The 13,399-nt window shown below is 39.5% G+C and overlaps 1 protein-coding gene across 3 annotated transcripts in view; it reads right to left on the bottom strand.

The window, feature by feature from the left end:
- PLEKHH2 (pleckstrin homology, MyTH4 and FERM domain containing H2) overlaps positions 1-3,025 on the bottom strand; it is a 97,572-nt gene extending 94,547 nt beyond the window's left edge. For all 3 annotated transcript variants that reach the window (XM_090281218.1, XM_090281219.1, XM_090281220.1), the window contains exon 1: positions 2,920-3,025. The gene's annotated coding sequence lies outside the window, so the exon portion shown is untranslated. The remainder of the gene's footprint in view (positions 1-2,919) is intronic.
- Between the last annotated feature and the right edge of the window lie 10,374 nt (positions 3,026-13,399).

Here is a 13,399-nt window from a genome sequence, read left to right as displayed (position 1 = left end):
TAGAAAAACAATTTTTAACAAAGTAAAAAAAAAACACTAAAAAGTAGGTAAAGGATTTACATAAACATTTCTCTAAAGAATATATATAAATGGCCAATAACCACTTGAAAAGATGCTTAACATCTTTAGCTATAAGGGAAAATGCAAGTCAAAATCACAATAATACCACAATACACCAAATAGGATGGTTATAATAATTTTAAAAAGACATGTAATAACAGTGTTGGTGAGAATGTAGAGAAATAGGAACTCTCATACAGTGCTACTGGGAACGTAAAAATGGTACAGCTCTTTGAAAAATAGTTTTAATGGTTCCTCAAAAGTTTTAACATAAAGTTACCATATCACACTGAGACTCTAAGTATATGAGCGCATACCTGAGAGAACTGAATACATAAATCCACACCAAAACTTGTACACAAATGTTTGTAGCAGCATTATTCGAATAGCCAAAAAGTGGAAATAATCCAAATGTCCATCATCAGATGAATCTGTGCTACAGTGGGTAAACCTTGAAAACATTAACTTAAGTTCCAGGTGAAAGAAGCCAGACATAAGAGGTCACATATTGTGTGATTCCATTTATATGAAATAGGTAAGTCCAAAAAGACAGAAAATTGGTTGGTGGTTGCCAAAGGCTGTGAAGAGAAGGAAATAGTGATCCGTTTTGGGTTTCTATTTGGAGTGATAAAAATAATCTAGAAGTACACAGTGTTAATGGTTTCACGGCCTTGTGAATTTACTAAAAACCACTGAAAATTTTATACTTTAAAAGGGCAAATTAAATGGTTTGTGACTTATACATCAACTTTTAATAAGTATATATTTACAAATGAGTAAAGAAAACGTAACAATTTAAGTGGATATTTTTTAGGTCAACATTTACAAATCGAATGATCCATTGTTTGTAGTTATCCCTGTCAAGAATTCCATCATTGACCCTAGCCAGGTAACTCAGTAGATTAGATTATCGTCCAGATACACCAACATGTGGGTTCAATCTCTAGTCAGGGCAAATATAAGCAGCAACCAATGAATGCATAAATAAGTGAAACAATAAATCAATGTTTCTCTCTTCCTCCCTCCCTCTTTCTCTCTAAAAAAAAAATCAATAGAAAACATTAAAAAAAAAGAATTCTACCATTAACTCAAATAATTTAGAGATAATTCTTAACCTCAAATATGATAAGAATCAGACATATATCTTTATAAGTATGTTGCTATGAAAATGACACAATATATAAATTCTAAGTTAAACATGCCTATTCATTTCTTTGGTTATGTTAATTACCTATTTAGAGTGAAAGTAGCAAAACCTTAAAATATTATTGGCACTTAATATCTGCATTCCCTATCAATAGGATCTTTTTTTTTTTTTTAATTCAAAACTAGATTGGTTGGTTAATGGTCTGCCCTGAGGTCTAGATACCTGTTTTCCTCATTTCATTCTGTAATTTCAGTTAGTATAAAGTAACTGCTGTGTTCATGCATCATCTTGAGTTAGATTTTAATTTTGAACAATATCTACCTTCCTTTTCTATTACCACTAATTTTATAAAACTAATTATATAGCTTTGGGAGCTATACCCACTTGTTAAATAAAAATCATTACTAGATTCTGCATTTGAAAGTAATCTCTCTTCACTACAGTGCACAGGAAAATGACTTGGTTTTCCAAATGCCCCCAATGAGTTTTGGAAATATTTACTGACACAAAATTAACTGTTTACAATTGTGGAGTGAAAGCTCTTTTCTCTGAATCTTTGACTTCCTGTTTCTCTTCCAAATCCCAAAAGGGAAAGAAAAAGAAAAGAACGAATTCATCTACTTAGGCTATCCTGATGAAGCTCAGAGTAGCCACCCATATTCTATAATTTTCTCCTTTTAGGTTAAACGGCTTAACGTGGCCAGGTAAGTGTGTGCCGTGTGTGTGTGTGTGTGTGTGTGTGTGTGTGTGTGTGTGTGTGTGTGTTTTCCCCCTAAAGCAGAAAAGATGTCTTGTGCCGTGTGTGTGTGTGTGTGTGTGTGTGTGTGTGTGTATGTTTTCCCCCTAAAGCAGAAAAGATGTCTTTCTTGACCACACTGAGGCATGCCTGGTTTAAGGAACCTCCCGCCCACCACCCAGCCCCACTTGGGCAAAGCCTGTGCCCGCCGGTGGCACTGCCCAGAACAACCACGCTCTTCACTCCACTGCTCCTGGGGGACACACAGCGCTGTGCGATCGAGGCTTGCTACGGGCATTTTCACAAAGAAAGTAGTGACCTGCAGGTAGCACAGCACTAGACCTTTTACGGCGTAAATGGTTTAACTTCTCTTCCCACTGCGTTTCGCGCATCAAAATCTATGGTTCAAATGTTCCGTCTTTTCGTAAGTGGTGTAGTAACTTCGAGGACAGAGCGGTTTCATGGTAGGTCCCCTAAGGGCATTTTGATACTCCGGCAACTCGAGGTGTAGAAAACGGTTCTTAAAGTTTTGAAAAGTTTCGTCCCCTAGATCGCAGTGGGGCTCCCGTGAAGCCGAGGCCGAGCCGCAGCATCCCTAACTGCGTGGGGCGCTCGGCCTGAACGCGAGGCTCCGGGGTGCGCCCCCATGAGCGCCCGCTCCGCGCCACAAACCCGGGCCCCGCTTTTTCAAACAAAATGTCACGGGGAGCGTGGGGCAAGGAGCCGCTGGCCACCGCCCCCAGATGAGACCCCAGTCCCGCCGGCGGGTTGGGGGCGACGTCGGAAGGCTGCGGCGGGAGGCGCGAAAGCGAGTCCTGCGCCAGCGCGTTCCATCCTTGGGGTCCCCGCCCGCCGGCTCCACCCGTCGCCCCCATCCTCCGCCCAGCGAGCCCCCCGGGACCGAGCGCTCTCGAGGGGGCGGGGATACCCGGGCATCCGAGGCACCGAAGTCTCTCCTTAGCCTCCATCAGCCTACCTCTGCTATGGATCCCGGCAGCTGCACCCGAAGTGCCAGCCGCGCCTGGTGCAGGGCTCCCGGGGCTCCTGGGACTCCTGGGGCTCTCAGCCGGCGGCCGCCTCACACCGAGCCCGGCAGGACACAGCCTCCTGCCAGGACTGGCGGCAGGAGTAGCCAATCGGAGGTCGCATCTGAGCGCCAACGTCACCTGGAGTTGTGGCTATAACTTTGTCTCCTCCCAGTCCCTAGAGCGGGAGGGAGTTTTGTCCAGGAGTGTCTGCCGCTAACCTTCGCCACACCTGGAGCTCAGAGCCTGTTGTAGAGGCCACCTCTTTTCCATTGCTTCTGCCTCGACTCCGCACCCGCCTGTTTGATCTCCCAGCCTGCAGTCTCTCCTCTTGCCAATCCATCCGTCACCTTCTTGCCAGGTTAACTGTCCTAAAGTTTTAAAGTACATCCTGCCAAAGACCTTCATTGATGTCCTTTTGCTTAAGTGATCATGAACAGATTCCCTGGTCTAGTATTCAAGGCCTCTAGCCTACTTTTTCAGCTTTATTTTTCACACATCTAAGACTGTTGCTATGTACCTCCCCACCCCAGGAACACCCTTTGGAACATTTACCTACTACTTCCTATGTTGCTCTTAAAAAGTTCTAACTATCCCCTTCTAAGACCCTGTGCAAATCACCTCCATCAGTTATGCTTGCCGCCCTGCCACGTCTCTTGTTTCTGCTCCCTGAGCATTTAGGTTTTTACTCCTCTTGGCACTTAGCTCAAACTGCCTTGTGTAGTGCCTTTGATCTCCCCATTAGACCTTGAGCCCTTTGAAATTAGAAATCTGTTCTTTCTTTTGCATCCTCCTGAGTGCTCAGCACAGATAAGTGACAAGTAGATGGTGATAATTTTAGTGTAATTAGATTTTATTTTCCAAGATGGAGCCTGGAGAGAGAGAGAAAGAGAGAGAGAGAGAGAGAGAGAGAGAGAGAGAGAGAGAGAGAGAGAGAGAGAGAGAGAGAGAGAGAGAGAGAGAGAGAGAGGTGATTCTGAATGTTATGGATAATTTTTTCCCAGGTTCACAAAGCTAGGTCTTTAGTTCACAGTTGGCCAACAGAGGGTTTCAGCGGCTTTTTCCACTACAATCATTTTTGTTTTGTTTTGTTTTGTTCCCTAAAACTCATCTAACCTTATATAGAAGAAAGCACAAAAGAGATAAAGATATTTACAGAGTTCCTTACAAGGAAGGCAATAAGTAAATAAGATTAAAACACCAGTAAGTGAGTATCAGGCTTCCATATTTCTTCCAGATGAGCACTAATTTTGGATAGGATCCCAGACTACCCCCACACATCAAATTCCTTTTGCCTTCTGTGGGAGCTGATGATGCATATCATATGAAAAATTGTCTCCAAACAGCTTTGGCAAACAAGCAGGCTGGACGGGGCTTATTTTACAGAGCACAGAGGAGTTAAGTAAACAGAGTTTAAGGAACTTGCATAATTTAACACAGCAAGTCAGTAGGGAGCAAAGAACTAAGAGCAGGAGAAAGAGAAAAAGAATGCCAAAATAGCATCACTTCCGTTTGTGAGTCAGAATGCTAAATAGACTAAGAGAGCTGAGTGAATAAAGTCAGTCATGAAAGAAGCTTTCTAAACACTGCTACCACACATGCAAGGCTCAGCCAGCATTTACTTACTGTCACCTTTTTCTAGAAACATGACAAATTGAATTTGTTTGGCTGTGGAGAATACAGTGGAATGACATCCTGTTTCTGGCTGTGCTAAGAAAAATACATAGTACAAAGGAATATTATTTAGCAATAAAAACAAATGAAGTGCTGATAAATGCTACAACACGGACACACCTCAAAAGTATTATGCTAAGTGAAAGGAGCCAGTCATAAAAGATCACATTTTGTACCGTGCCATTTATATGAAATGTCCAGAAAAGCACATTTATAGAGACAAAAAGTAGATTAGTGGTTATGAGGAAAAGGGAAGGATAGGAGTGATGGGTAATGTGAGAAGAGTTTCTTTGGGGGAAAGGAAAACATTCTAAAACTTGTGGTGATGATTACATAATTATAATACAGGCCATTGACAGGTGCAGTTTAAATGAGTGAATTGTATGTTATATGAAATATCCCAATAAAGGTATTTAAAAAAAAATACACGCTGAATTTTATGTTCTTTTATTTTTAGCAGCAGCAGTTGAAAACTATCTCTGACCAGCCTTCATGAATGTAAATGCTATGTACCTCTGTTCTGTAGCATTTACCTCAATTGTAATATTATATTTATTTCTGATTATTTGGTTGCCTGTTCCTCACCTCCCCCCCCCACACACACACTAGATTGTAATGAGGTAGAAACTGTCTGTTTTTCCTCTTTACTGTACATCCAGCATAGAGCACTGTGTCTGACATGTGGTAGGTACTCAATAAATGTTTGTTAAGTGAGTGAACAAAGGTGGCGAAAGATATATATTTTATAAGGTACTTATAATAGTCTAGGCACTGTTCTAGGTTCTGAGAAATACAAAATGAGCACTACAGACATGGTTTCTGTCTTCATGGAGCGGTGGTCCAGAGGGAAATATGCACATTCATTAACTACCCACACAATTAAACACAGGAGTGGGAAAAAGTAGGTTTGAATTCCACCACCTCAGAAGGCGATGGGGCAAACCCAAGCGGGTTTGTTTACTGACTTTCAAAGACCACAAAAATGTGTAAATAATGAAGACCAGCAAATTGAGCAATTATGAGATTGTACCTAAGTGCGCTGTACCATTGGGACAGTCTTTTGAGTTAAAAAAGCTATCGCAATAATCATAACCAACATGTCTTTTTACATACAAACCACTGTAAACCTGTTTTTGCCCGCCCCTGCATATAATTACAAGTTGCATTAGATGTTTTGAAGGAAAAGCACAAGGTGCTGTGCAACTGAAAAAGAGAAGGATTTAGCCCAGTCCTAGGAGGCAGGAAGGCCTTCTCTGAGCGGAAAAAAAGAAGAGTTGAGCTGAGGTCTGAAGGACCTGGCCAGGCAAAAGCAAAGAGATAACGGGAAGAGTATCCCAGGTTATGGAAACAGCAGGTACCAGGCCCTGCGAGGAGGAGGAGCCTGAGACATTGGAGGGACGGAATGGAAGCCTATGAGGCAGGAACACAAGAAACAGCAGAAGAGAGTAACAGGACACAGCTGCCGGAAGAAAGAGGGCTGGACTCTGGGACCTTGAAGAACAGGGCTTTTAAAACCACAGTGGGGATCTTGTTAAAATGCAAATTCAGACTCAACAGGCTTGGGATGCAAATCAAGAGTCTGTATTTCTAACAAGTTCCAAGGACACACTTTGAGGAGCAAGCCTGTGACTAAGTTATTCCAAGAGCACTGGGAATCCACTGAAGTGTTTTAAATAGGGACATGGCAAGATCAGGTGTGGCAGGAGGGCAGAGAGTGGATTCGAAAAGAGCAAAAGTGGGTTCCGTGTGAGCAGTTGGGGAACTATTTCAGTCTTCCTAGTGGGAGACGGTGGTAGCTGGGGACTGGTGGTGATGGACAAAAGCAATGTGTGGTCAAAACTGTGCTTCAGGAAGCTCTATTGAGCATGGTGGAAAGACTAGCTAGGAGAGGGAAGAACAGTGAGTAGGCTAAGGAAGTACTTCAGTGAAGGTCTGAACTGGGATGTTCATAATGAAAATGAAATGGAGGTCATGGTGAGAATTAAAAGACTCTAGGCGCAATAGATACAAAGAGTAAACAACTGGGCACGTACAATGCATTGGGCACTGCTCCGAATGCTTTAGTGTATATTATCTCATGACAACCTTGTGACATACATGCAATTATTATTCCCATCTGACAGATGGGGCAACTGAGGCACCGAGAGGTTACATAGCTGTCCCAAGGTTACATAGACATCAAGTAGTAGAGCTGGGAATTCTGGCTTCACAGTAATCTCTACTCTATGCTGCAGCTCAACCCCTTTCAAGTAATTAAATCTACAAGATCTAACAACTATTTGGAAGGGGAGAACATGAAGGTCTTTGTATGACTGGGAAATGATGATGTCAGTTAAGTTACATAGAAAAGCAAGGAAAAGAAGGAATTAGTTAATGGGAAGAAGAATGAGATCTGGCTTGGGTGTGCTAAGCTCAACCTGAGATACCAGTAAAGTATCCAGGAGGAGAGATCCAGCAGAAAAATTGGCCAAATTGGGGGGAAAGGTCTGGGTTTGGGTATATATTTAAAGGTAATCTCCGTAGTAGAGAGATTTTTGTAAACTGTAAAATGATTGTTGACCACAAAGCCACTTGACATACTAGAAACAAGGACAGAGAGGTTGCAGGTATCAGGGATAAGGGAGCTGGATAAACACTAGGGAAGAAGTGTCTGACTTTTAAATCCAACTGCACATAAAATCCTAAAAGAAATAAGGGAGGGGGAAACACTGACCCCACCAGAATGAGCATGTGGCTTCTGGAGCAGAGTGAAAACCCTAGTTCAAAAAGGAGAAGCCCCAGCACCTGAGGGAATATATCAAAGACAAGGAGAAGACTGGAGAAAAGAAATATGTTGGCAGAAACAAACCCTCATCAGCTGACAGCAATGCAAGCCAAGGGTATAGGCCTGGGCACACCAAGATGTTTTCCTGCAACCCAGGAGAGCAGCAAACTCTGGGCACAAACAAGCAACCTGGCCCTTTTATTTGGAGTAGACCAGGGACATGACCTGCCTTGTGTGTCCCCAGGGTTCAGGGTATAATGGCCTGCTCAATCCTTAAGGTCTGCAGTAAAGGCAGAAATGTCTTCAACCTAACCTCATCTTACTAGGTGAGCTGAGTCCTCACTACCATAGACGGGTGTGGGTAGCAGCTCAAAGGTGGGGCAAGGCCAGAGCCAAGCCTGATGAAGGTGTGAGTTTAATGTGTGTCAGTAAAGACCAAAAAGAGAGAACAAATGTGTATAGAGGAAAAAGAAAAGTGGGGGTGTAAAGCTTCATGGATCACTTGTTTTAAGACAAATGAGAAGAACCATTGAAGCAGACTGAGGGGTAGTCAGTAATGGCTTGGTCAGGACCCATGAAGTTTTAAAAAAAACTAAACACTCACATGAAAGTCGTGCAGGAAATAAGTGACACAGATAGTATTTAAAAAGCATCAAATGTGAATGGATGGCTTATTGTGTTAGTAAGTACCTACCAGGCAGAGGCAGCCATTCTGGTACAGATCCTTATTACAGCTAATAACTAAAGATCTTCCCTCTTTGTTTTCATATTGCATAGAGGGGCAGCTTAAGCTAGAAGCAAAGAAACAAAAAGCATAGCCAAACTGCCTACAATATCCCCTCCAACTGACAATTAGAGAAAAGACACATCATGAGGACATTATTTTGTGCTGTATAATAATTGTAAAATGGAATTATATCTTCAAAAGACTTTGGAGAAAGTGGAGATCAACAGGATGGTAACGAGCATAAAATACTCAGTGAGGAGGCAGGGGTTGAGCTGGGGAAAGATTTGGTTAATCAGAAGGAACTGTTACTTTATTTTTGATGCGGGGGTGGGGCCAACTGCTGGAGCCAAGGACAAGAGACACTACCCTGCATGAGTGAATGAATGAGTGAGGAGGGTGTCCATGAGGGGGACTGAGCCAACTTGCCCAGCTGGAAAGGTTTGGCATGAGCTGACTGTCCGATTCTAACAGCTGCCATTGAGGGCTGGGCATGACCTTGAGCAAACTTCTCTGCATTTGAGGCAGACTCTGAAAGAATTGACAGCTGGAGGCTGTTTCCTGTCTGTCTTTGCATAGATGGGCACCAAGTCTTGGAAAGTAAGTTTTGGGTAGTGGTGAAATTTTTATAATCTTAGGATATGAGTCATTGAAAGAGCCACGTAAGATGCTTTTGGTATTAGCAGGAACCCATAGAATAAAAGAATGATGAAGCTGCTGAGCAGAAGAAAATGGGAAGAATTTGGTTCATTTCTAAGACAGAGAGAAGAGAGGGACCAAGAAGGCAGAGGAAGACAGCAGGATGGCAGAGAGCTGGCATGGCATAGGGTGAGGAGGCAATGAGAAATCTCAATTGGTGGTGTGACCAAAGGCTTTTTAAAAACAGAAAATCTAAAGTGTAATTTGAGGTGGTTTGCTCTGTGGTGCACGATGAGGCTCCTTCCTGGACCCCCAAATCTTCTGTAACGTCTTGACATGCAAATGCTTTTTGTAAGTAAGCAGATGGGACCACATCACACCCGTGTTGACACTTAGGGCAGAAAGAAAACAGAATAACAGGAGCCCAGAGGCAGAGGTGAACACTGGGTGAATCTAGAGAAATCTCAGAAATCTTGGGTGTGCTATAATTCTCCCCAGCTACAGAACTAGGTTGGGCCACAGTCTTTTAGAAATACGTACTTCCAAACAAAGGAAAGTTGCAAGAATAAGAATAGGACATTGAAAACCCATGTAGAGTTTGCCCATATTCACTTTCCCTGTCTCTTTTGCTTCATGTGCTTTATTAAAGTCCTTTTTACACACAGTTACTAGGACCTCATGGTTCCCCATAGTGCGTGTCCATCTTAGCCGCTATAAGCAATAATTCTGACTTTTCAATTGTAAGCGTGTTACTGGTAGTCTTCGGAGGGAATTGACAAAAATAGATCTTCCAACTAGAAGCAGCTGAAGCCCTCACCACCTAGGACAGGACCCTCAGTTCAGGAATCCTGTACACATCTGAGAACCCTGTGTCATCCTAAATTGAGCTCTGATATTTTACTGAAGCCCTTCAGTCTTAGGTTTATTTTGTTTTCATAGGAATAAGTTCCCTTGGAATTTTTTTTTTAACTTAGCTAGTTTTGTATTTTTCCATAGGTAACTTATTTTCTCGCCAACAACTGCTTCTGCTTGACAAGTGTTGTGAGTATTGTTTGTCTTTAAGAGGAAAATGGTAAGGAGAGGGTTTAAATTTTCTTCCCTCTCTTTGCAGAAGGAACATAAATGGCTTTGTATAAAAACAATTTCATATTTGTAGGTAAAGGTCTAATAAGTTCATCTTTGAGCAAGTCTCCAGAGCTAAGGAGTTCAAAGGTCTCCACGGACCAGCTTGAAAAATTTGAATGCATTTTCCTTTGGTCACCTTTACAAATCTTATAAAGACTTCTCTCTCAGTCTTGTCATTGTTTCCTGAAAACCGCTCTGTTTAATTTCATCTGCACCAAATCCGGAGATTCTGTTCAGGTCTGCATTAAAGACGACTGGCCTTTGGCCAAGCTCTGGAGACACAGAGTTAACCAAGCACCATTCTAATAGACCACTGTGTTCTCAAGGGGGTTCCCACCCTGAAACTGAACCTCTTCTAGGCCAAACACCTACTCCCTTCATGTTTTCTGTTCATATGCTAACTTGTACACTTAATTCTCTGACTGGCACAGTATGACCTGGGCCTGTTTGGAAAGCAGTGGCCATTTGGGGGAAATCTTGACATGAACAAGGTTTTATATTCAAGAAGTCCCTCAGAACAAAGAATAGGAAGGAGAGGAAGAAGAAAACTTCTTAAGGAGTTGTTTGTCCAAAAGAGAGGGATATTTTGTTAAACTTAAGAAACATCCCCTCCTTGGTTTTGGTACTTTGGGGATGGCTGAAACCTAACGTTTCAACTGATGGATTGATAAAATTTTAAAGCATTCAAGTTCTGTCAAAACCAACTGCATGCCACTCTCTTTTGAGTGTATAAATGTGAAGTGTACTTTTCTATATTCAAATTTTCTTCTCCTTCCTCGATGAGAGAATATAATTAGCTTTATACAAAAACAATTTCATATTTGTCTGAAGCTGGCTCTCTCACATATTTTTTTGTTTCTTTTCCTTCTTTTGAAAACCTTTAGAGATTAATTTTAAAGAAGCATTCAGTTGTTATATGCTCACTCTAAGAATATAGTCCAGATAAACAGCCAATAATATGTAAAAGAAAGAAAAAAATTATTAAACTGTATTTCTTCTTGTTAACATTAAAAGTATATTTATATAAAAGCCTGTGTATGAGATAAGAAGAAAAGCCTTTAATTTTAAGATAAAAGAAGTTTTGACATGATTGAGAATATTTAAAAATAAGTATACCATATAAAAATAATGTCAGTGCAATAGTTAAGCTGTTCAAGACCAGGGTTAAATTTCTTGTGATTCAAACTTCTTTAATATCCTACACTGGTTTTAGGAATTAAATAAATTACCACTGTTTTCATAACTTGCTTTAAGTAAAAAATTATATGTGTTAAGTTGTATTCAACTAAATGGATAATAATTGTCTGTTCAAAGGGTTTAATTTTGTGCAGTTCTTACAATGCTACAAATCACAAGGATTTGATGTGTCAACTAAATTACAGTAATTTCCAGATCTTTAATTTTAAAAGTTTAGACAAATGATTAAATTAATTAATAAATAATCTTTGAATGCATGGACAGTTTTTTAAAAAAGGAACAAATACAAAACCTTGGTCACCAAACATAATTTTAAGTTACACTTTATTGCTTAAATTGACAATAGATAAACAAAACATGCAAATACATTTGGATGATATTATACACACACACACACACAATTTAATTACTTATTTTTGCTTCCTCAAATTTGTTAAAATTGTCTGAAAGAAGTGCTGAAGGAGAAAAATAGTAAACAGATTTTGGTTTTTAATCCTCTAGTTCTCTTTCGTGTCTGAAAAAAAGAAAAATTGGTTACTTTGGTTAAATGTGGCAATTAATATAATGTTTAATTACATTAGATACAATAATATTTTTAAAATACAAATATATATACAATGGTAATGCATGCAATTTTCTGTTTTCTATTAAGAAAGTTATAGTTTATTCAGATAGTAAATTTACTATGATATATACATTATTTTATTTATTACTAAGTTATTTATATTTTTAAAGCTATAGTTAAAAGCTTCAAATTAATACTTATTTGTATGTTTATATACTTGTATATGTATCTGGGAATGAATACATATAAAGGTATATCAGTAAGTCCTTTACTGCAAATTGTTACATGAATAATATACCAAAGGAGTAAAATTAGCTTCCAAGATCAGACAAGATCAGGCACGTTCTAGGTGGTATGGCCATAGACCGAAGGAGTAAAATCAGAATTTGGATTTTTTTTTCTATAAAATAAATTAGCTATTTTATGTTCAGATCAGTTGAGGTCACAAAATATTCAGCTAATTATCAGTGTTTGTTGACATAGTCTTAAGTCATTTTTGAATTGTTACTTTGGAAAAAGTTAAATTTCTAGCAACCATTGTTGCTTATTGCTGTGTTTTAGATATTTACGAATCTGTCTCCTTTAATTATTCTTGATGTTGCCATTCCTAGATTCAGCCTCAATTCAGAATATTAAAACTGTTAAGGTGTCTTTTATACCTGAAATATCTTGCAGTTTTCTAAAATGAGTGTAGGTAATATAAAGAGTTGCTTCATAACCCTATAAAAGAAAGATAAATGAGAATAATTAAGTTTGTCCAAAATTTTTCAAATTTTAATTAACTTAAAACCTATATGAGAGTTCTTTCATTTAACAAATTTAGGATTAAAAAATAAAAAGACATCTGAAAATAAAAAGAGAGTTTGTCTTCTTAGGCATTATATTTAAGTAAAATATCTTTCTTAAATACAAGTATCTTTCTATAATTGTGTTTTTCAAGTTTAAAGAAGATACACATGCTTGGTACAGTACAAACACAAACACAAAGCCTGGTACAATAACTGTCCATCAAAATGTGTTTTCCAGAGTCCTACACTCACAATTCAAATTTCACTTCTTGTTCACAAAAAGTCTGAATAAACACTAGCACTAGTGATACAGTAGTAATAATTTAAATACACAGTAATCTTCAGAGGCTTATTGCTTTTTTCAGCATTTCATTGCATAGACAAAATAGAGCTGCCCTGTCTGAAAGTGTGACAGCAATAGTAAAGTGTGTAAAAACATCAATCGATTTTATTTTTAAGGTCTCTTCTATACTTGATGGTTCCCTGGCTAGATAAACTCTTCTCTTGGTAAGATGGGCTCATCACTTTTCAGCTAGTCACCTAATCTTTATAAAATATTGTTGTATTGCCCTTCCCACACCACAGCAACTGTAACACAGCCACTCTTCCTTTGCTTGAAAAAAGAGAACCCTGTGATTACTTGACCCCTTTCAGGGAACTCTCCATGTCCCTTACAGACCTTGTGAGATTCCCTTGAATATCTCTGATTTACATTAATTTTATAATGCTTCTTACTTAAAAAGAAAAACCAAAAATTGCTGAGCTGCCTAGGCTATCACAGTCTTAACTTTACCCTTAAAATGCAAGCTTCTCACGGAAATTAAATTAAGTTCAGGTAGCCATCTTAATTGCTCTTGCCCAGACCTGCCAGCCAACAAAAGATAAAATATTTGTCTTGATGTTATGTATTGTTTGGGTTAGTCTATGATTTCAAAATGTTTTAACAATAAAGAGA

This window comes from Furipterus horrens, unplaced genomic scaffold (genome assembly GCF_987537825.1).
Source record: "Furipterus horrens unplaced genomic scaffold, mFurHor1.1.pri manual_scaffold_6, whole genome shotgun sequence".
Taxonomy (NCBI): Eukaryota; Metazoa; Chordata; class Mammalia; order Chiroptera; family Furipteridae; genus Furipterus; species Furipterus horrens.
This window is presented reverse-complemented; position numbering and strand designations above follow the sequence as displayed.